This window comes from Gorilla gorilla, chromosome 8 (assembly GCF_029281585.2).
Source record: "Gorilla gorilla gorilla isolate KB3781 chromosome 8, NHGRI_mGorGor1-v2.1_pri, whole genome shotgun sequence".
NCBI lineage: Eukaryota > Metazoa > Chordata > Mammalia > Primates > Hominidae > Gorilla > Gorilla gorilla.
The window spans coordinates 91,511,538-91,535,108 of NC_073232.2; the positions used below are offsets into that span (position 1 = coordinate 91,511,538).

The 23,571-nt window shown below is 37.7% G+C and overlaps 1 long non-coding RNA gene across 1 annotated transcript in view; it reads right to left on the minus strand.

Moving 5' to 3' along the window:
• Window positions 1-264: 264 nt before the first annotated feature.
• LOC129524930 (uncharacterized) overlaps window positions 265-23,571 on the minus strand; it is a 29,086-nt gene continuing 5,779 nt past the window's right edge. The window contains exon 3 of the long non-coding RNA XR_008668909.1: window positions 265-527. This is a non-coding gene — a long non-coding RNA (uncharacterized lncRNA). The remainder of the gene's footprint in view (window positions 528-23,571) is intronic.

A 23,571-nucleotide genomic window follows, 5' to 3' on the forward strand; every position in this document is an offset into this window, starting at 1 on the left:
TATAATCTTTGCTGGTAACTTTATGTCATCTAATAAAAGACATATTATTAAAAGGCTTTGGGCATGACCCATAACTCATGATATGTCTTGAATGCATATCATCATTACTGAGCATGGCAAATCTTTACATTCTTTTCATACTCCCTCCCTTCCCCTTTTTTACACCTGCACTGTTCAGAAGGCCCACTGAAGTCAAGAGACTTATTTTCTGGCTTTCTCTTTTTTTTAAGAAAAAGTTTATTAGATAATAAAATCACACTAAAGAATATTTACAGCATATGTAAAAGATATAGCTACAATAATATAAATAACCATGTATGTTAGTTTTCTATTGCTGTGTAACACATTACCACAAACTTAGCTGCTTAAAACAACATCCATTTATTAGCTCACAGTTTTGTAGATCAAAAGTTCAGCATGGTGGGGCAGGGATTCTTCTCAAGGTATCACAAGGTGGACATCAAGGTGTCAGCTGGGCTGAATTCCCATCAAAGGCTCTGGGGGAGAATCAGCTTTCAGGTTCACTTCTGTTGATAGAATTCAGTTCTTTCCAGTTTAGGATTTAAGTCCTCATTTCCTTGATGTGTGGTCTGCTCTAACTTCAAGCCAGCAACCGCACATCAAGTCCATCTTATGCTTTACATCCCTGACTTCCTAGTCTGCAACTAGCTGGAGAAAATGCTCTGCTTTTAAAGACTTCAGGTAATCGGGTTTGGCCCACCCAGATAATCTCATTTTTTATTAACTCACAATCAACTGATTAGTAGCCTTAATTACATTTGCAAAATCCCTTCTGCAATATTCCATGATATAATCACAGACATAATGCCAGGGAGCAGAAATCATTGGGGCCATCTTAGAATTCTTCTTACCACACTTTGAATCCAACACCCAGGGAAAAAGATGGAAACATAATTAAAATTATAAAACCTTTAGAAGAAAGCATAGGAGAAAATGTATGTGGCCTTAGGTTAGACAAAGATGTCTTCAATAAGATACCAAAAAGCACAATCCATATTAGTATAAATTGATAAATTGGGCTTCATCAAAATTTAAAACTTCTGCTCTTCAAAATACACTATTGAGAGCATAAAGATGGGTGTTAACATGTGACATGAAATAAGAAAAAAGAGTATAAAAAGGCTACAGACTTGCAAATCATATCTGATAAAGGACTTGTACCTAAAATACATAAAGACCTGTCAATCTTCAAAAATAAAATATCTCGATGAAAAAAACTCATAAAATTTCAACAGACATTTCACCAAAGAAGATAAGCTGATGGCAAATAGCCGCATGAAAAGATGCTTACTATCATTGGTTATTAGGGAAACACAAATTAAAACTACAGTGGGATACCATTACTCACCTACTAAAATGGCTAAATTAAAAGGGTGAATGGGTAAAGAAGCTGCTATGTGCACAGAATGGAATGCCACCCACCAATAAAAAGGAATGGCCTATTGATACACGCAACAATAAGATTGTTAAATCTCAGAATAACTATTCTGAGTGAAAGAAGCCAGACCAAAAAAAGTATATATTATTTCATTTATATAAAATTCTAGACAATGCAAACTAATCTATACGAACAAGAAACATGGCAGTGGTTGCCTGGGGTGATAGGGAGGATCAGAAGGGAGGGATTAGAATGGAGCAGGAAAAACCTTTTGGGGATTATGGCTATGTTCTTTATCTTGATGGTACTGATGGTTTCATGAGTGTATAAATATGTTAAAACTGATGAAATTGTTCATTTTACATATGTGCACAATTATACCTGAATAAATCCATTGAAAATACAATAAAAAACAATATACTCTGAATTTTATGAATTAAAAAATAAATTGAACAAATTATTCGCCACTTTCCTGAGCACATACAAACAGATACATATCACAGAAGACATCTGTGTTTGTTTTGCTAATGAATCTCAGGTGAACACAACTGAATAAATCAAAACCTTTGGTTTATGGTACACTGTCTTCATTGGTTCATGCATAATTCTTTTTAATTTATGTTATTTGCTTACATATGTATTTATTATAATATTATAAATAGTCATGAGTGGCTGGCCAATTGGAGAGCCATAACTCTGATCATCACATCTCTTCATTTCATTCCCCAGCCTTCAAGTCCTGCTCCCAAATGACCAATCACCCTGAATTTTCTATTTAGCATTCTGTTAATTTCTTAGGATATTTTTATCTGATGACTAAAATAAATAGTTTTGTATGTTCTTTGAACTTAAAAAATATATATTTCATTCTCGTAACAATATTGTTCATGATAACCAAGAGGTGAAGGCAACACAAATGTCCATCAACAGATGGAATAGATTTTAAAAATGCGGTACCTACATGCAATATAATACTATTCAGTCTTAAAAAAGAATGGGGCCGGGCGCAGTGGCTCACACCTGTAATCCTAGCACTTTGGGAGGCTGTTCGCTTGAGCTCAGGAGTTCAAGACCAACCTTGGCAACATGGCAAAACCCCATCTCTACTAAAAATAAAAATAATTAAAATAAAAAAGGGTATTCTATCACATGTTACAGCATGAATAAACCTTGAACATTATGCTAAGTGAAATAAGCCACTCCAAAAAGACAAATACTATATGATTCTATTTATATAAGGTATCTAAAATCAAATTCAATGAAACAGAATAAAACAGTTACCAGGGACTAAAGGGTAAAGGAAAAGTAGAGGTTGTTGTTTAACAGGTATAGAGTTTCAGATTGACAACATGAGAAAGTTCTCAAGAGCTGTTTCACAACAACGGGCTATACTTACTACTGAAATGGATACTTATAATGGTCGAGATAGAATACATAAGCAGAACATGCATGAAGAAAAAAAAAGATTAAGATAGTAAATTTTTTGTGAAATGATTTTTACCATAATAAAAAACAAATAAGCAAGCAAAGCAAAAAAAAAGTATCATGCTAAATACAGTCGTTTTTCACTGAACATGACCAAATTATTATTCACATTATTGTATGCGGCTGTAGTTAATTTATTTTCACAGCTGTAAAATACTAATTTTCCCTTTTGCACTTTCTTTGATTTATTTTGATGGTTTATTTTGCCTGACTCATTAACTTTCAGCATTTTTTTTAATGTATGCATTCAGCCTGGCACAGTGGCTCACACTTGTAATCCTGTAATCAGTACTTAGGGAAATAAAGTCTATCAAACACCTTTTTCCTTTTGTCTCTTGTTTGGTACGTTAGGAGTCTTTACAATCTGAAGTCTTGCCTATTTCTTTAATTCTGGAGAAAGTTCCTCGTTGCATCTTTAAATATTTTCTTTTCTCCATCATTATTTTTCTCTCCTTCTGGAATCATTTTTCTGTAAAAGTTAGCACCTCTACTTCTATTCTCCATATCTCTTAACTTTTCTTTTGTATTTTCTATTTCTTTGTCTTCTATTTTCTTCTTGGGATGGTTTTTCCATCTGTTCTAGCTCATCAGTTGGGTCTTCATCTGTATCCATTCTACTATTTATACCATCTTCTATGTTTCTTATTTTAATTATCTAATTTTTCATACCTAATATTTGTACTAGGTTCCTTTGTTTTTGTGTTTCTGTTTCATATTGAAAATTTCTCTTTCCCCTCTGATGTAGTTTAGATATTTATCCTCTCCAAATCTTAAGTTGAAATGTGATTCCAAATATTGTCCAGTATGTCCATGTTTTGTCCATTATGTCTTTTAATCTATATAATAAATTTATTTAAATATTTTCATCCATGTGTTCTAATACTTCCAGGGATCTTTGGTTTGTTGTTTTTCTTTGAAGATAATTAAGTTCCATAAATATTTCATTATTTTGGCTAATGAAATAATTCTCTCCCAGGGATATCATATAGGGTATGCTGAGAAAGGGCTCAAACGCCTGCAGAAACCCACACTTGGATCTCTCATCTGAAGTGAGTACAAGGAGTGAACAGGCATGAGCCTTAGGGTAGAAAGTCTCAGGCATCATAAAACCAAAATTAATCACCCTCCTTTGTCACTAAGCAACACCTTCAGATCAAGACTTGCATGTTAGAATCACTTGGCAAGCTCTGAAAACGATGATGCTGAGGTCATCAGCCTAGGTCAGTTACATCAGAATCTCTGCCGGTGCGACCCAGGTAAGAATGATGGCAGTATAATAGTGGGAAGTGGGAGAGTGTGGCTCCCAGGGCTACACAGTCTCCAGATTTTTTCCAAACTCCTCACCTGATAGGTGTGTGTACCACCTTTGGATCTTTGTCACTGGTTTCTGCAGGAAGCAGTTATCAATAATAATTGCACAGCAAAGAACGATCGGCAAGAACTGAATTTTACAAACTTTTCTTTAAACCCCTCATAGCCCAGATACCCTCTGCCTCAGACCCTAGCCACTAGGCACCCATCCACAAACCATAAGCACCACCTCATTTCAAAACTTTCTTCCATTTCCATAGGAGTTTCTCCTTTGTGGGTGTTGTTTGTATTCTCTGGCATCTATATTTTTTCTCTATAATATGATTTATCCAGTTAATTTTAGAGAAAGGAGCCTGCCAAAATCAGAAGGAACTATCTCTCATCAATTTTTAAGGCCACAAGTTTACAATCCCAATAAACAAATATTTTTGAAACCTCCAAGCATTTCTATTTAAATAATTAGCTCCCGATGAGTCCATATCTATGCACATGTAATTAACAATTTCCCTTTCAGAAGGCATGCTTCCATTTTGGAAAAGGAAAAGGTTAGCTTCATAGTCAAAATACCTGTAGTTAAAACAAAATTTAAACTGACACATATCTCTCATTCTTGACATCTCTACGAAATATTTTACTCTCATCAAGTATATTTCTATCCTACTCTGGGTACCAATATCTCTCATCATTATCCTTTTTGATAAAAGTGAAAACAGGATGTCTTTGTTATTGATATGCTTCATTCTTCACCGTTGTCCCAAATCCCACCAGGTTTTAAAAATAGTATAGGTCTTAGAAATTTACTCTATATACGTCCTTATCTTTCTCTAGTCAACTTAGAATGTTTAGCGTGTGGGAAAATTTCCCTTTCCTCTCTAATAGAATTCAGATATTAATAATGATAATATTTTTCCCCTCCAAATCTTATGTTGAAATGTGATCCCAAGGGTTGGAGGTGGGGCTTAGTGGGAGGTCATGGGGGCAGATCCCTCATGAATGGCTTGGTGCCCTCCCCACAGTCATAAGTTCACATAAGATCTGGTAGTTAAAGATTCTGGAACTTCTTGCACCCTCTGTCTTGCCTCCTCTCTTAAGGTGTGCCACATCCGGCTCCTCTTGCCTTCCACTATGACTGTACGTGTCCTGAGGCCCGCATTAGAAATTGATGCTGGCACCATGCTTCTTGTGCAGCCTGCAGAACCATGAGTCAAATAAGCCTATTTTCCTTGTAAAATTACCCAGTCTCCGCTATTTCTTCATAGCAGTGCAAAATGGACTCATATAACCTTTATAAGACTAATTGCCTCTAAAATCTCCTGCTCCCTTGAAATCACGCGCAGGTTGGCTAAAAAGCCACATGCTATTCTTTTCCAGACATTTGTAGTCTATGTTTCTATGCTGCGTAAGAAATTACTACAAACATGGGAGCTTGAATCAGCACACAATTATTACCTCAGAGTTTCTGCAGGTCACACATCTGGACACGGCATAGCTTGGTCCTCCTCAGAATGTCTTACAAGGCTACATTCAAGGTGTTGGCCAGGACTGGCTCTCAACTGGAGGCTCAGCTAGGGAAGGATTTGCTTCCCAATTCCTTTTGGCAGCAATGAGTTCCATGTGGCTTTAGGAGTTCTGGCAGCTTGCTTCTTCACAGCCAGCAAGGGAGAGAGAATGTCTGTGGAGCCAGCCAGCTAGCAAGACACAGTCATATAACATCACATAATCATGGGAATGACGTGCCATTCCATTTGCCATATTCTGTTGTTTAGGAGCAAGTCATGGGTCTGATCTACACCTAAGAACAAAACAATTACACAAAGGCCTGAATACCAAGAGGAAGGGGTCGTGGGACCACCTTTAAGTTTATCTGCCACACCACTACTACGTCAATCCTATAAAATTTCATCTCCCCCAAGCCAATGGACCTGACTCCCAGACCTCCTGATGTTTGGTAGAAGATAACTCTCAGCAGGCTAGAAACATCTGGGGATTTTCATTCAGTAACTGACAAGGAGTGACTGCTTTCTACTTTGATTTAATTATAATATGTCAAAAATTAAATGTCCAGGGATTATTAGGATTTAAGTTTGGATGCATGCAATGGAGACATGAAATAAAGCGACTTAAACCAAACTGAGTTTCATTTCCTTTCTTGCAGAAGAGTCCAGAATTAAGCCGCTCAAGGGGCTCTATTCCTCAGAGTTACCAGGGACCATGGCTGTTTCTATCTTGTTGTTCTGCTATCCATACAGCATTGTCCTCATGACATGGTCCAAGACGGTTTGCTGTCAGGTTTATATTTTAGTAGGATACAGGAAGGGAGGAAGGCACATACTGGAAATTTTGTGCACTACTTGCCCTTGAATCTTTTTGACAAAAATCACTTATGTAGAAGTACCTACCAAGGGAGACTAAGCCATGTAGACTTTATTCTGAGTAGTCATGTCTTTGGCCAAAAGATCAGAGATTCTCTCACCAAAGGAAAATAAATCAGGAGAAATAGAAACCAGAAGACAACCAGGATTAGTGAACTCCACGAAAGTAATTATTTTTTATTTTATTTTATTTTGTTTATTTATTTACTTATTTATTTTGTACAGATGGGGGTCTCACTGTTGCCAGGCTGGTCTTGAACTCCTGGCCTCAAGTAATCTTCCTGCCTTGGCCTCCCAAAGTGCTGGGATTCCAGGCAGGAGCCACCACAATCTGCTTAACGTGAATCTCTTTTTTTTTTTTTTTTTTTTTTTGAGATGGAGTTTTGCTCTTGTTGCCCAGGCTGGTGTGCAATGGCATGATCTCGGCTCACTGCAAACTCTGCCTCCCAGGTTCAAATGATTCTCTTACTTCAAACTCCCAAGTAGCTGAGATTACAGGCATGTGCCACCATGCCCAGCTAATTTTGTATTTTCAGTAGAGATGGAGTTTCACCATGTTGGCCAGGCTGGTCTCCAGCTCCTGACGTCACATGATCTGCAGGCGTGGCCTCCCAGAGTGCTGGGATTATAGAAGTGAGCACTGTGCCCGGCCCTAATGTGAATCTTAACTCCACTTAGGAATCATTTTTCTCCCGGTTTTCCCCTCAGTTAGCTAAAAGAGATCCTTTTATTGAAATATCACCAGACCTACTACATGGCCCAATCAAATTGTGCTCCCTAAAATGAAGTATTTTAAGAACAAAATAAAATATTTTATTTTAAAATAAAAATTTTAAAAGCATTCATTTATTGGACAACAGGGTCAAAGGAAAACGCAAAATGTGTGCCACGGTGCTGATCGCAGTTTAATATTTTGGGTTTTCCCACATCCTTTTGGCTTCAGAATTAGGACCTGCCCTTCCCACGTCTCTCCCCTCCATTGTGCTTTCATTGGAAACAGGGATTTACTTCTCTTTGGTTATTCTGAGACCTACAGAGAATAGGACTGGGACCTATTTTGAGAAGTAAAATAAAATAATATTATGAATTGAAATGCTTTTGTGGTCCACTTAGCAGTGATTGGGCAAGAATTTCATCTTAATTTTTTTGTAGTGCTTATAATTTGAGTGCATTTTGGACACATGTTACATTTGCATGGCTCTCCAGGTGACATAATTACAAATTCCTGAACGCTTGATTCTTGGTTGCTCTATGCACCTGCAGAGGAGCCCTAAAGTCATGTGGGAATATAGACGTGTAACTTAACAAAGGTATTGAGATACAACCCTAAAAGTTAATAGTGGTTTGCTCTGAGTAGAGGGATGGGGCAGAATTGGAATAAGTGGAGGAGGTCTCATGTGGAAGACTAAATAATGCCCCCCACAAGAATGTCCACATTCGAATCCCCAGAACCTGTCAATATATTATCATATGTGGCAAAAGTGACTTTATAGATATGATTAAGTTAAGGATCCTGAGCTGGGGAGAGACTCTTTGGGTGGGCTCTAAATGTAATCACAAGGATCCTTATAAGAGGTAGGCAGAGGGAGATTTTACAAGGAAGAGAAAGTGAGGTGACACTGAGATCAGTGGTAGGAGAGGTGATGTGGTGTGACCACAAGCCAAGGAATGAGGATATCCCCCAAAAGATGAAAAAGCCAAGGAAATGGATTCTCCCCAAAGCCCCCAGTGAGTGCTGCCTGATTGACTTTTTGATTTTGGCCCCGGGAACTCCACTAAAGACTAATGGCCTTCAGAATTGTAAAAAGAATGAATCCAAGTTGCTTTAAGCCACCAGGTTTATGGTAATTTATATGGTGACTAAAGAAGTCACCAGATAATAGAAAAATGGTAGAAAAGAAGCATTTCTTCTATCGCTGCCTCTTACAGAATTTAGCTTCTCCATGATCTCCATCAATAGGGAACTAATATAGTTTAACTTTTTACCTTGATTCCTCCTAAATGTTTGAGTTTTTTTATAACAAGTATATATTATTTTTATAATTAAAAAGTAATAAAGAGAAAAATGATAATTTCTCATCATTAAAATGATTATTTTAGCTTGTGAATTTTTTAAACATGTGTATTACACATCCAAAACTAATTTTAAAATGACCTGAAAGATGCAGATTTACATTGTTGTCTCTTGACATTCCATAGTCTGAGTCGTACAGGTGGATATGAGTATCATGGGGGCCAACCAGCGCTGGAATTTGCCTTTGGCAACTTTATTTCTGTTTTTGATGTTATTGTATGTTTTTCGCTTGTTTGGTTTCCTGTAATGATGTTCCTGGTGCCATTATAGCATGCTGGTGGTGTATGATGTCTACCAAGAAGAGAGGACTATGATTTCAATTGTCTCTCTGCATTAACCAGCCACCAAGAATTTCAATGACTTTTTAAAACCAGGGCCAGGCATGGTGGCTCATGCCTGTAATTCCAGCACTTGGGGAGGCTGAGGCAGGAGGATCAGTTGAGGTCAGGAGTTTAAGACCAGCCTGGGCAACATAGCAAGACCTCGTCTCTTTAAAAATGTTTTAAATTAGCTGGGCCTAGGGGTGAATGCCTGTAGTCCTAGATACTCTGGAGTCTGAGGTGGGAAGATTGTTTGAGCCCAGGAGTTCCAGGCTGTAGTAAGCTATGATTGTGCCACTACACTCCAGCCTGAGCAATAGAGCAAGGCCTTGTTCATAAAAAATAAAAATAATGAAAAGTTTCAGATTAAAAAAAATTGTAGTGAATATAGGCTTTCATTTGATAAGGGTATTCATAACTTTCCTCCTAGTTTTTCCCTTTGCTAATGCTAGTTCAAAGGTCTAGAAATAGCCCCAAGTAAATCTCATCTAGTTTCTTTCCTGGTCTATTTCTTATCTTAACGACTCAGCCCCTGAAGATTGGGGACATCCCCTAGTACTAAACAGCCCCATGCTTCAAAGAAGTCACCAGATACTAGAAAAATGGTAGAAAAGAAGCATTTGTTCTTCCTTCTATCACTGCCTCTTACACACTTTAGCTTCTCCATGATCTCCAGCAGGAAGATGGGACCACAGTATGTGAGACTCCCCAGTGATCCATGGATGCTTCCAGATGCATCCTTTGCAGTGTTGTTCCCCTCCCTCATCAACAGAATGTCTTTTTCTTACTTCCAAAAATACTGCACTGCTTTCTTAGAAAAGGAAAAGACCCGTGACTCTCCCATCTTCCTTCACTTGATCCAAACTGTAATGTATGCAGCAGGAATTCTGTGACATTTGTACAGTACAGTTGGCATTGTTCCTAATTTAAAGACTTGTCTAATTTTGTCCCCCAGATAGTATTTATGTGATCTTTCTTTTGAGGGCATTTTGGGGTGACAAACCGGGAATCAGTAATATGTAAGCTTACTCTTATACTTTCATATTCCTTGGTTATCTAAACTTTCTAACTTTTTTTAAATGAATCTATATTATTTGTATAATTTAAAAATACATTTTACTTAAATTTACTTAAAAATAAATATTATTAAATTTCATTTAATAGGGCTTTCCAATCAATTAATTCCTACAGTAAATATTTGAACTTACAAAATATTCCAGATGATATTAGCTAAGTTCTAATTATCGGTTTAAATAGAGCCTCCTTTGTTCCTTTTACTGTTATTATGACAATTATATCAACCAAGCAGAATGCACCTCTGCTCAGGAAAATTTAGGTGAAAATGATAAGCTTAATAAGTTTTTATTCTACCCTGAGGTATTCTTCTTGAGTCTTTTCAATCCAGACTATTATAAACAGGAAAAACATCAGCATTTAGATTAACAGCTGGATTTTGTTTAAAATATTTTCTTAATTATAATCTGTTTAATTTTTTGCAGTCTAAGGGAGTTTTGATGTTATTGTTATTGGAGAAAATCTCTTACTTGTGTTTCTTATATGACAATCTTGTGTTTCTGGAATACAGAGCTAAAAAATATGGTGGCAATTGCTCTGGAAAGCTTGTCTTCTTACTTGGCTCTTTCAAATTTTGCACCCAAGCAATAATTCTCTTTAGGGGTCAGTCCTGAAAAATATATCAAATCTCACCAAATCATGTAGAAACAGAAGTTCCCCAAACTGGAAGAAGCCTAATAAATCTTAGGGAAGTGTCACAAAAAGCAAGTAAATATGCTTGGGTGTTTACTTCCTCCTGAAACTTAGAAAGATTTTTAGCAGCATAAAAGTTACATGAACTCGGGATTCTGGTTTTCCTCACTTTTCTGCATTTTGGGAGACTGGAGACAAAGCGCAGTTAGACCCAGCATAGCAATAACTCTTGGGGAGCCAAGGGGGAGCTTTACCACTGCAACAGAGATCAATTTTGATTTTAGCACGATGCTACACGTTTAGCATCGGATTGCTCCTGAAGGACCTGAGAGACACCCCAAATACTGTGACTGCCCAAACTACAGAAGTGGGAAACGGACACCCTCCACTCCCAAACACACCTCCCTAATGGGGAAAATGAAGGTCTAGTTTGTGGGAGAAGTTTCCAACCTTACTTGGAGCTGAGTCAATTTAGAGAGCCGAGCAAAATGCAGGTGTAGAGGAAGCAGCAGGAAAGGCCCTGGGAGCTCACTGGGTCCCCAAGCAGGCCATTCCTGCCTGGCACCACAGGGACCCTTCTGGAGGGTGGCCAGAGGTGCAAGGGAAAACGCCACAGCAAGAAGGAAGTCTCCAGCTGAACTTTGTAACAGTTTGAACCAGACAAGAAGCCTCCTGGCCAGAATTCAGGGTAGGGTGCGAATCCAGTGTGCAGACTCCACAGATGGGAGAAGAACCAAAGCCCTGTTCTTTTGCAGCTTGGAGGTGGGTAGCTGGGGGCAAGTTCTCAAGCCTGGCTCACCCACTGCCTGGAGACAGACTTGGGGCTGTTGGGGGTACACAGTGGGAGTGAGACTGGCCTTTCAGATTGCACAGGAGCTGGGTGAGGCCTGTGACTGCTGGCTTTCCCCACTTCACTGACAACCTCCATGACTCAGCAGAGGCAGCCATAATCCTCCTAGGTACACAACTCCATTGACCTGGAAACTTCACTCCCATTCCCCACAGCAGCCACAGCAAGACCTGCCCAAGAAGAGTCTGAACTCAGACACGCCTGACCCTGACCCCACCTGATGGGCCTTCTCTATCCACCCTGGTAGCTGAAGACAATGGGCATATGCTCTTGGGAGTTCTAGGGCCCCACCCACTGCCGGTTCCTCTCTACACTATTATAGCTGATGCTCTCTGGAAAGCACCACCTCCTGGCAGGAGGCCAACCAACACAAAAATGGAACATTAAACCACCAAAGCTAAGAATCCTCACAGAGTCCATTTCACCCCCCTGCCACCTCCACCGAAACAGGTGCTGGTATCCACAACTAAGAGACCCGTAGACAGTTCACGTCACAGGACTCTGTGCAGACAACCCCCAATACCAGCCTGGAGCTGGATAGACTTGCTGGGTGGCTAGACCCAAAAGAGAGGTAACAATCACTGCAGCTTGGCTCACAGGAAGCCACATCCATAAGAAAAGGGGAAGAGTACTACATCGAGGGAACACCCTGTGGGACAAAAGAATCTGAACAACAGCCTTCAGCCCTAGACCTTCCCTCTGACAGAACCTATCCAAATGAGAAGGTACCAGAAAACCAACTCTGGTAATATGACAAAACAAGGCTCTTTAACAGCTCCCCCAAAAAATCACACTAGCTCACCAGCAATGGATCCAAACCAAGAAGAAATCCCTTATTTACCTGAAAAAGAATTCAGGAGGTTAGTTATTAAGCTAATCAGGGAGGCACCAGAGAAAGGCAAAGCCCAACGCAAGGAAGTCCAAAAAACGATACAAGAAGTGAAGGAAGAAATATTCAAGGAAACAGATAGCATGAAGAAAAAAACAATCAAAACTTCAGGAAACGCTGGGCACACTTATAGAAATGCAAAATGCCCTGGAAAGCCTCAACAATAGAATTGAATAAGTAGAAGAAGAAATTCAGAGCTCGAAGACAAGGTCTTCGAATTGACCTAATCCAATCCAACAAAGATAAAGAAAAAAGAATAAGAAAATATGAACGAAGCCTCCAGGAAGTCTGGGATCATGTTAAACGACCAAACCTAAGAATAATCAGTGTTCCTGAGGAAGAAGAGAAATCTACAAGTTTGGAAAACATATTTGGGGGAATAATTGAGGAAAACTTCCCTGGCCTCACTAGAGACCTAGACATCCAAATACGAGAAGCACAAAGAACACCTGGGAAATTCATAGTGAAAAGATCATCACCTAGACACACTGTCATCAGGTTATCTTAGTTAAGACAAAGGAAAGAATCTTAAGAGCTGTGAGACAAAAGCACCATGTAACCTATAAAGGAAAACTTATCAGATTAATAGCAGATTTCTCAGCAGAAACCCTACAAGCTAGAAGGGATTGGGGCCCTATCTTCAATCTCCTCAAACAAAACAATTATCAGCCAAGAATTAACTAAGCATTATATATGAAGGAAAGATTCAGTCTTTTTCAGACATCCAAATGCTGAGAAAATTCGCCACTACCAAGCCACCACTACAAGAACTGCTGAAAGCAGCTCTAAATCTTGAAACAAATCCTTGAAACACATCAAAACAGAAACTCTTTAAAGCATAAATCACACAGGACCAATAAAACAAAAATATCATTTAAAAAGCAAAAACAAAAAAACAAAAAACCAGGTACACAGGCAACAAATAGCATGATGAATGCAATGGTACCTCACATCTCAATACTAACACTGAATGTAAATAGCCTAAATGCCCCACTTGGAAGATACAGAACTGCAGAATGGATAAGAACTCACCAATCAACTATCTGCAACCTTTAGGAGACTCGCCTAACACATCTGGCTCACATAAACTTAAAGTAAAGGGGTGGAGAAAGGCATTTCATGCAAACAGACCCCAAAAGCAAGAGGGGTAGCTATTCTTATATCAGACAAAACAAACTTTAAAGCAACAGCAGTTAAAAGAGACAAAGAGAGACATTTTATAATGGTAAAAGGCCTTGTCCAATAGGAAAATATCACAATCCTAAACATACATGCACCTAACACTGGAGCTCCCAAATTTATAAAACAATTACTAATAGACCTAAGAAATGAGATAGCAACACAGTAATGGTGAGAGACTTCAATACTCCATTGACAGCATTAGTCAGGTCATCAAGACAGAAAGTCAACAAAGAAACAATGGATTTAAACTATACCTTGGAACAAATGGACTTAACAGATATATACAGAACATTTCATCCAACAACCGCAGAATATACATTCTATTCAACAGTGCATGGAACTTTCTCCAAGACAGACCATATGATAGGCTATAAAACGAGCCTCAATAAATTTAAGAAAAATGAAGTTATATCAAGCACTCTTTCAACCCACAGTGGAATAAAACTGGAAATGAATTCCAAAAGGAAGCTTTAAAACTATGCAAATACACGAAAATTAAATAACCCGCTCCTGAATAAGCACTGGGTCAAAAATGAAATCAAGATGGAAATTAAAAAATTATTTGAACTGAACGACAATAATGACATAACCTATCGAAACCTCTGGGATACAGCAAAGGCAATGCTAACAGGAAAGTTCATAGCCCCAAATGCCTACATCAAAAAGACTGAAAGAGGTGGTGGGCACCTGTAATCCCAGCTACTCAGGAGGCTGAGGCAGGAGAATCACTTGAACCTGGGATGCAGAGGTTGCAGTGAGCCGAGATTGCGCCACTGCACTCCAATCTGGGTGACGGTGAGACTCCGTCTCAAAAAAAACAAAACAAAACAAAAAAAGCAAACAAAAAAGACTGAAAGATCACAAACTGACATTCTGAGGTCACATCTCAAGGAACTAGAGAAACAAGAACAAACCAAACCCAAACCCAGCAGAAGAAAGGAAATAACCAAGATCAGAGCAGAACTAAATGAAATTGAAATGAAAAAAATACAAAAGATAAATGAAACAAAACACTGCTTCTTTGAAAAGATAAATAAAACAGACCATTAATGAGATTAACCAAGAAGAGAGAAAATCCAAATAACCTCATTAAGAAACAAAATGGGAGATATTACAACTGACACCACTGAATCAAAAGATCATTCAAAACTACTATGAACACCTTTACGCACATAAACTAGAAAACCTAGAAGAGATGGATAAATTCCTGGAAAAAATACAACCCTCCTAGCTTAAATCAGGAAGAATTAGACACCCTGAACAGACCAATAACAACCAGCGTGATTGAAATGGTAACTTTAAAATTACCAACAAAAAAGAGTCCAGGATGAGATGAATTCACAGCAGAATTCTACCAGATATTCAAAGAAGAATTGGTACCAATCCTTTTGACACTATTTCACAAGATAGAGAAAGATAGAACCCTCCCTAATTCATTCCATGAAGCCAGCATCACCCTAATACCAAAACCAGGAAAGGACATAACTAAAAAAGAAAACCACAGACTGATATCCCTAATGAACATAGACACTAAAATCCTTAACAAAATACTAGCTAACAGAATCCAACAACATATCAAAAAGATAATCCACCATGATCAAGTGGGTTTCATACCAGGGATGCAGGGATGGTTTAACATACTCAAGTCAATAAATGTGATACATCACATAAACAGAATTAAAAACAAAAATCACATGATCATCTCAATAGGTTCAGAAAAAGCATTCGACAAAATCCAGCATCCCTTTATGATAAAACTCTCAGCAAAATCAGCATGTAAGCGACAGACCTCAATATAATAAAAGCCATCTATGACAAACCCACAGACAACATAATACTGAATGGGGAAATGTTGAAAGCATTCCCTCTGAGAACGGGAACAAGACAAGGATGTCCACTCTCGCCACTGCTTTTCAACATAGTACTGGAAGTCCTAGCCAGAGCAATCAGACAAGACAAAGAAATAAAGGGCATCCAAATTGGTAAAGAGGAAATCAAACTGTCACTGTTTGCTGATGATATGATCATTTACCTCAAAAACCCTAAAGACTCCTCTGGAAAATTCCTAGAACTGATAAAAGAATTCAGCAAAGTTTTCAGATACACGATTAATGTACACAAATCAGTAGCTCTTGTATATACCAACAGTGACCAAGCAGAGAATCAAATCAAGAATTCAACCCCTTTTACAATAGCTGTAAAAAAAAATACTTAGGAAGATACCTAACCAAGGAGGTGAAAGACCTCTACAAGGAAAACTACAAAACACTGCTGAAAGAAATCATAGATGACACAAACAAATGGAAACACATCCCATGCTCATGGATGGATAGAATCAATATTGTGAAAATGACCATGCTGCCAAAAGCAATCTACAAATTCGATGCAATCCCCATTAAAATATCATTGTCATTCTTTACAGAGTTAGAAAAAACAATTCTAAAATTCATATAGGACCAAAAAAGAGCCCGCATAGCCAAAGCAAGACTAAGCAAAAAGAACGAATCTGGAGGCATCACACTACCTGATTTCAAACTATGCTATAAGTCCATAGTCACCAAAACAACATGGTCCTGGTATAAAAATAGGCACATAGACTAAGGGAACAGAATAGAGAACCCAGAAATAAACCCAAATACCTACAGCCAACTGATCTTCAACAAAGCAAGCAAAAACATAAAGTGAGTAAAGGACACCCTTTTCAACAAACGGTGCTGGGATAATTGGCTAGCCACATGTAGGAGAATGAAACTGGATCCTCATCTCTCAAGTTATACAAAAATCAACTCAAGCTGGATTAAGGACTTAAATCTAAGACCTAAAACTATAAAAATTCTAGAACATAACATTAGAAAAACCCTTCTAGACATTGGCTTAGGCAAGGATTTCATGACCAAGAACCCAAAAGCAAATGCAATAAAAACAAAGATAAATAGTTGGGACTTAATTAAACTAAAGAGATTTTGCACGGCAAAAGGAACAGTCAGCAGAGTAAACAGACAACCCACAGACTGGGAGAAAAATCTTCACAATCTATACATCTGGCAAAGGACTGATATCCAGAATCTACAATGAACTCAAAAAAATCAGTAAGAAAAAAACAAATAATCCTATCAAAAAGTGGGCTAAGGACATTAATTGACAATTCTCAAAAGAAGATAGATAAATGGCCAACAAACATATGAACAAAGGAAACTTATGAAAACATGCTGAACATCACTAATGATCAGGGAAATGCAAATCAAAACCACAATGCGATACCACCTTACTCCTGCAAGAATGGCCATAATCAAAAAATCAAAAAACAGTAGATGTTGGCATGGGTGCAGTGATGAAAGAACACTTCTACACTGCTGGTGGGAATGTAAACTAGAACAACCACTATAGAAAACAGTGTAGAGATTCCTTAAAGAACTAAAAGTAGAACTACCATTTGATCCAGCAATCCCACTACTGAGTATCTAACCAGAGTAAAATAAGTCATTATATGAAAAAGATACTTGCACACGCATGTTTATAGCAGCACAATTCACAATTGCAAAATCGTGGAACCACCTCAAATATCCATCAATCAATGAGCAGATAAAGCAACTGTGGTATATATATGTGTGTGTGTGTATGTGTGTATATATATACACACATACACATACACACACACAATGGAATACTGCTCAGCCATAAAAAGGAATGAATTAACAACATTTGCAGCGACCTGGATGAGACTGGAGACTATTATTCTGAGTGAAGTAACTCAGGAATGGAAAACCAAACATCGTATGTTCTCACTGATATGTGGGAGCTAAACTACGAGGATGCAAAGGCATAAGAATGATGCAATAGACTTTGGGGACTTGTGGGCATGGGTGGGAGGGGGGCAAGGGATAAAAGACTACAAATAGGGTGCAGTGTACACTGCTCTGGTGATGGGTGCACCAAATCACCACTAAAGAACTTATTCATGTAATCAAATACCACTTGTACCCCAATAACCTATGAAAAAATAAAATAACCATCCACTTCCAAAAAAAAAAAGAAATTTTAACCCCAAACTTATTATCTAGTTCTTTAATTGATGAAAAAATAGTAAGTATACAGAAGATATCTGAATGACACTATTAATCATCTTTACCTAAATTGATATTTACAGAACACAACCTCTAGTACATGGATGTTCACTAAAATGGATCATACATGCTGGGACATAAAACAAAGTTCAATACATTTCAAAATATTGAAATCTTACACAACATACTCTCTTACTAAAATAGAATTAAATTAGAAATTAATAAAAATATATCTAAAATTTCTCCAGGTACTTGGGAATTAATATACATCTGCATAATTTGTATTCAGATGGGTCAGAGATTAATGGCTCCCTTCTTCCTCTGTCTTGCAGTCATAAAGAATTTTCTTTTAATGAGACAATCACTGTTGGCCAATTTCTCATATGCATTTTGAAATATACATATATGTATATATACTCTGTTATACAAATGCCAACACATAGTGTATTGCAGCCCACTTCCTTCAGTGAACAAATCACTTGAAAGTCTTTTCATAATTAATATATTTAGAGATGCCTCATTTGTTGTAATGTATAGCCGAACCATATTTTATACACCCAATTATCTATTGATGGTCATTTAGGTCATTTTCAATGTTTTGCTACTATCTACTGGTAGAATGGCTGGGATGAAAAGATGTATTTATTTCAAAATCTGATTGAAAATTCTAAATCATCATCTCTAAAATTGCACCAATTTGTACTACAAGCAACATACGCAAGCATGTAGAGCTCTCTTGAACAATATGTGTACTCCTGGAAGAGCATCACGGTAAGGAGTCTTACAATCTTATTAGGAGCAGGGTGATGCACTGGGTGGACATGAGCAATCAGTCCATACATTAGACTTTCTAGCATCGGACACCACTACCCACTCAGCCTGTGCAAAAGGACCCAAATGCAGTTCTCTGGCGTGGGATAACACAGGGATTTGGGAACACATGTGCCTCTCAGCTCGAGATTCTTATCTCCAGTTGCGGCACAAACCCTGCTTCTGCCATTGAGTTTGGGAATAAACTCTGCAGTTCTTCCTGCAAACCCAGGATAATCAGCCCCTTAGCACGGTAATTATACGTACATATCTACTTTTATTAATGTACCCATTTAGCTTGTGCAGAAAATCCTTAATTCAATTCAGCCTTCATCACAGATGAGGTGAAAAGTCTAAAGCCAAATGCCAGGACCTGTTGTCTTGCTCTTGTTTTTGAAATACTATACTCTTCTCTATAAGAATATTCTGTCAACAAAAGTGAGATATTAATATATAAAATTATAATCCTTATATGTATAAATGCTTGGTATAAAAACACTGCTCAGTTTGATTCCAAAGGAGATGTGCATGTGTGTGTGTGCATGTATGTAATTGTCTCAGTAAAATCTCCTCTATCATGAATAACTTTTTGTCTCCTTGACATATTAAAGATGGAAGGCTGTCCTTTACTATTGAAATCAATACTACTGTACTCTGTAGTCAGTTGTTTTTGAAAGGTACATTAGGATACCCTGTAATTGCCTTTCAAGCCTCCAATAATCTTGAAAGTAAATGTGTTTTTGAAAAATAAGAAACTGGCATTTCTTTGCAGTTAAATCACTGATATTACTGATTTCCTATGCTTTATCCCTAATAATGTATAATGCATTAATGTTTTATATGTATATATAAAACCTACCTAATGACCCAAAAAACTCTCTCTGTATATATATAAATATCTAGCTATATATATATATAGCTATATATGCTATATATATAGCAATTATACATAGCTATATATAATTGCTATATATATGCTATATATAATGCTATATATATGCTATATATAATGCTATATATGCTATATATAATGCTATATATGCTATATATAATGCTATATATGCTATATATAATGCTATATATATATAGCTATATATGCTACGTAACATGAATGCATATATCTATGTGTATGCGTGTGTGTGTGTGTGTGTGTGTGTGCATGTGTGTATATATCTGAAACACTCTCAGGTAAAGAATTCATGAGCAATCTAAATTTTCCTGACATGTGCAAATACAAACAAAATGTTGAAGATACAATATGGAATATAAAATTCTGATAAAAAGAGTAAGGCTGCATGCGACGGCTCATGCCTGTAATCCCAGCAGTTTGGGAGGCCGAAGGAGGTGGATTGCCTGAGGTCAGGAGTTTGAGACCAGCCTGAGCAACATGGTGAAACCTGATCTCTACTTAAAAAAATACAAAATTAGCCAGGCATGTAGCGCATGCCTGTAATCCCAGCTACTTGGGAGGCTGAGGCAGGAGAATCACCTGCACCTGGGAGGCGGAGGTTGCAGTGAGCCGAGATCACGCCATTGCACTCCAGCCTAGGCAACAAGAGCGAAACTCCATCTTACAAAAAAAGAAAAGAAAAGAAAAGAAAAGAAAACAGTATGTACCTTCAAGAACATCTTATAATTATCCACAGGCATTTCTTGATTAAAAATTATGTTTTTCTTAGTTGCTTATTTAGTTAAGTCCATATAGAACTCTGGAAAGGAAAATAATTCAGTTCCTGCAAAAAAATTAAAAAGTTATCCTGAAGGCATCTGCCAATAACCTAACATTTTTGCTCTAATGGCCATATAGTGATCAGGGGAAAAGAGACAAAACTTAGGGTCTTCTCGTGATGGGGATTCTAAACGACATTTCCAGAGTTGGGACCCTACCTAAAAGGATGAGTTAGGAGAAATCCCACACTGTAGAGGCAGACAGCAAGGAAACTTGCCTGTCTTAAATTTGACACTAAGCAGAGAATAAAAACAGTCTTTGAAAGTTAGCCACTAGCTGGGGAGCAGGCACGGTGGCTCACCCCTGCAATCCCAGCACTTTGGGAGGCCGAGGGGGGCGGATTACATGAGGCCAGGAGTTCACACCCAGCCTAGGCAACATGGTGAAAACTTGTCTCTATTAAAAATACAAAAATTGGCCAGGTGTGCAGGCACATGCCTGTAATCCCAGCTACTCGGGAGGCTGAGACAGGAGAATCGCTTGAACCTGGGAGGTGGAGGTTGCAGTGAGCCGAGATCGCACCACTGCACTCCAGCCTGGGAGACAAAAGCAAGACTCTGTATTAAAAAAAAAAAAAGAAAGAAAAAGAAAAGAAAATTAACCACTAGCTGGTAGTCATGTCAGTTATGACTAAATACAAGCTACCTAAATGACCCAAAAAATCTAGAACCAACAACTAATATTAAGATGTAATCCTGGTAGTGTTCTATAATAAACTTCAAGTAGAATAAATACAAATTCATACTTAGAGGCATTATAATGAGTCTGTAGAAGACAAAGAGAAGATGTTAAATGCAGCCAGAAAGAAAACGACATCAAAGGGACAATTAGACTGAAAGTTGGCTTCTCAGCAGTAACAATTAGATGCCAGAATACCGTGGAATCGTATCTTCATATATCATTCCATACAATAGAAATTATGTGTCATACCCTAAAAAACCTATTAAGAATAAATGTGAAATCAAGACTTTTTCTGGACAAAAACCAAGAGTTACCCTCAACAGACCCTTACTAAAAGATCTTCTAAAGAAATAATTTAGACTAATTCCAAAGGAAAAGTTTGACACACAAGAAAGAATGTAGAACAAAGAAATTGTTTACATGGGTATCTAACATTGACTCTATAAAGCAATAATAACGTCTGTTTCAGGGGCCAACCCTCCTCAACACACACACACCCACCCACACACACACACACACACACACGATAAATATAAAAATAGTGGACTAAAATAGCATGGAATTTGAGAAGGCTATGATGTAAGAGAGAAGTAAATTCTTTTGGATTTTTGCTGTCATAGTTCATTGTATACCCTAAATAGTAGAGGTATGGAAATGATTTTTTATTTTATTATAAACATGATAGAAGGTCATTGAGAATTTTGACTTAGAGTTAAAAATTTGTTTTCTTAAGAGATAGGGCCTCACTCTGTTGCCCAGGCTGGAGTGGAGTGGTGCAATAATAGCTCACTGCAGCCTTAAACTCCTGAGCTCAAACAATCCTCCCACCTTGGCCTCAGGGCTAGAATTGCAGGTATGAGCTACCTTGTCTGGACTTAGAGTAAAATTATCACGGACTATCTGCATTATCAAAGAATAGTGAATACATGGTAGGGATTAGGGCAAAAGAGGAGACAGCAAGCAAGTCAGAAGGTTATTCTGGCAAAGTAAGGGTGATTTAGGCTAGAGTGGCTGTAAAAATTTGGGTTATCATCTTCAGAATGCTTTTGTTTGTTTTATATATATATATATATACACACACACACACATACATATATATATATACACACAAACACATATATATACATATATATATTCTTTTGAGACAAAGTCTCACTGTTTCTCAGGCTGGAGTGCAAAGGCGCGATGTCGGCTGACTGCAACCTCCACCTCCTGGGTTCAAGCGATTCTCCTGTCTCAGCCTCCCAAGTAAGCAGGATTACAAGCATGTGCCACCATGCCTGGCTAAGTTTTTGTATTTTTAGTAGAGGCAGGGTTTCCCTGTGTTGCCTAGGCTGGTCTCAAATTCCTGATCTCAAGTGATCCACCCACCTCAGCCTCCCAAAGTGCTGGGATGACAGGCGTGAGACACCACAACTGGCCTTATTTTTTATTTTATTTATATAATTTTATGTTTTATTGATACATAATGGATGTATATATTTTTGGGTACATGTGATCATTTAATACATTCCTATAATTTGTAAGATCAAATCAGTGTAACTGAGATATCTGTCACCTTAAACATTTTTCTTTAAGCTAGAAATATTTGAATTATTCTTTTCTAGCTATTTTGAAATATACAATTGATTGTTTTAAACTAGTCGCCATACGGATCTATCAAACACGGGGTCTTATTTCTTCTATCAAGCTATATATTTGTATCCATTAATCAACCTCTCTTAAAGCCCCCAACCCCCGAAGATGTGTTTGTTGATTTGATGAACAAATCAAGAGAAAGACAAGATGGTTACAAGATTTGGGGCTTGAATGACTGGACAAAAGAAGGTGTTACTTCCTGAGAGGTGGATCCCTGAGCAAAGAGCTATTTGCAAGAAAAATCAAGAATTCTGTTTGCACATGTTACATTTTAGATTTATCAGACAGGCCCTTGAAGGTGTGACGTAGAGGTACAAGAGGGTACAAGAAGGACACAAGAGTCTGGAGTTCAGGTAAGAGGGCAAGACTGGAGATATGAAATTGAATTAAAATCAGAGTGGGAGATTTTAACACACTTCCATCTTAAACTGATAGGTCAAGTAGACAAAAAAGTTATTCTCGATAGAGGAGATTTTAATGAGACCATGACATGCACACAGACACACACACATGCACACAAACCATAACCATATAATATATTGTGCACAACTGGGACACATTTGAGGTAAAAGGGGACATAATAATTACGATTAGGCAGCAGGTATCAACTGGGACAAAGAGTTGCAATGCACACATCCCACGTCTTACACCAGATTCCTACAACAATGTTAGAAATTAATAATAAAAAGAAATAGAATCTTCCTCTCCAAAAAAATTAACAGCACAAGTTTGAAAACTAAAAGTCAAAGTGACAAACAACTGATAATTGTAAGATAAACTCACAATGGAAATTTTGAAATTTTGGAATTAAATGGCAGGGAATATATAGCACATTAAAACCTATGAAAATGTACTAAGGTTTTATTTCTGATAAAACTTTTTGCCTGAAGAATTAGCCATTTAATTCAAAGGGCTAGGAGGCTGGGCACAGTGGCTCATGCCTATAATCTAAGCACTTTGGGAGACCAGAGCAGGAGGATAGCTTAAGGCCAGGAGTTCAAGATCAGCCTGGGAAATATAGGGAGACTCCATCTTTACAAAAAAAAAAAAAAAAAAATAG